This window comes from Anneissia japonica, unplaced genomic scaffold, assembly GCF_011630105.1.
Source record: "Anneissia japonica isolate Jap-2015-1 unplaced genomic scaffold, ASM1163010v1 scaffold67262_len1702_cov150, whole genome shotgun sequence".
Classification (NCBI taxonomy): Eukaryota; Metazoa; Echinodermata; class Crinoidea; order Comatulida; family Comatulidae; genus Anneissia; species Anneissia japonica.
In genome coordinates this window covers 1-1,702 of record NW_022694004.1, presented here as the reverse complement: position 1 = coordinate 1,702, position 1,702 = coordinate 1, and the positions used below count along the sequence as shown (strand labels likewise).

Genomic DNA, 1,702 nt, shown 5'->3' with positions numbered 1-1,702 from the left:
TACTGTACTGTATATTATTTTGAATAAAAGCTGCTTTTTGTAAGTTTTTGAAGGTATTGAAAACTGTTATTATTATTAATATTTTATTATTGCTAATATTGATGATTATTTTTTTTCTGTTGTTATACATATTTTAGGTGGTCGTACGGTGTTCTTGTGTGGGAAATAACAAGTTATGGTAAGTATATTTCCAACGGTATTATGTGCTGATAATTCAGTTTATTGTGAATTAGGGCCTATTATAAAATCAAGAGTTGTGTAAAGCATATTTAACACAATATTGATATTATATATATATGAAAAGACTTAATGCTAGTCAATCCAGAAATCCTGATAGTGGTTATAACTTATGTAGGCCTAACCGTCGGTGCTGGCTTGATAACCATTTTCATTATGCATTGTGTTGGTATGTCTGCAATAACGTCAATTTTTTTGTTCCATTTTTCAGGAGATATACCTTACGCAGATGCTGATGGCAAATCATTAATAGATTTTCTCGGTGAAGATAAACGACTAGAGAAGCCAAAATATTGCAGCCAAGAAACGTAAGATTGTATATAATACCGGTACTATATACGGTACAAAGACACATAATAACATAATATTACGAATAATTTTATTTTGGAAAATTAATGTGGAAAAGAAATATATATATTTTTAGGTATGACGTCATGAGCTCGTGTTGGCAGATGGAACCCAAGGAGAGACCATCATTTACTGAGTTATCGAAGAAATTTGACGAATTATACCATCAGGAGGTCAGAAAATACTTTTCTGAAGCACCTGAAGCTGCGATTGTAGATGTAGATACGTACACTGAAATGAAGCCTAGCACAGATATTATGATCAACTTCGGAGTGAGCGAATGAATAACAATACGTCACTGATGCGTCATACAAAGCCTTTATAAACTCTGCAATATACGTTGTTATATATATATATATAGGCCTAGGGGTGTGTGTCACCATTTTGCCGGTTTCAAATACAATTTCCGTGAAAAGTTCTGAAGAATGTTGTTTTTTCAATGATTAAAGGGACATAATATTACTTGTAAATGTAAATATATATACATAATATAAATATATATTGTTGACTTAACATATGATATGTGTGTGCGTGCATGTGGAGATGTGTGTTTATGTATATTTGTTTGTGTGTAGCACAAAAAAGGCGTATGACTCAAATCCTAAGACGCGGTGTGACGAAGGGTTAACACAATTTGTACGATTTTTACTTGTGTATCTATTTGTGATTCTTAACATTATTTCTTAAGTAAAAGTTTGAGGATATAATATTCATAACCTGTTAAGTACCGTATCATTTATTGTAAATAATAGTAAGTATTCTAAATAAATACATAATATTGCTCCATATTGGTGGGTTATTTCATTTTCAAAAGGCAATATTAATGTAATGATATGCATAAAATCAATTAAACAAATCAAAATGCTCCTGAATTAATTAACAATCTTTTAAGTATCTTTTAACATCTAATTACTATGCATATTTAGTGACAACAGCTTGTAGTCAATCTAATATTAGCATTTAGTTGCCTGATATTTATACTTGTAGGCCTATTGAACCTTTTTTTGGCCTTCTCTGAGGGGAACCGGTATTCGTCAACACGTCATACAACATTTTAATGCCAGGCTCCAGAGGAAGAAATTGATATATTGTACAATTGATCTTCTTCCTAGACGAC

The 1,702-nt window shown here is 31.3% G+C and overlaps 1 long non-coding RNA gene across 1 annotated transcript; it reads left to right on the top strand.

The window, feature by feature from the left end:
• The first annotated feature begins 112 nt into the window (after positions 1-112).
• LOC117100953 lies at positions 113-1,534 on the top strand. Its single transcript, XR_004444200.1, has 3 exons — positions 113-178; positions 449-545; positions 662-1,534. It is a non-coding gene; the product is annotated as an uncharacterized LOC117100953 (long non-coding RNA).
• Positions 1,535-1,702: the final 168 nt, after the last annotated feature.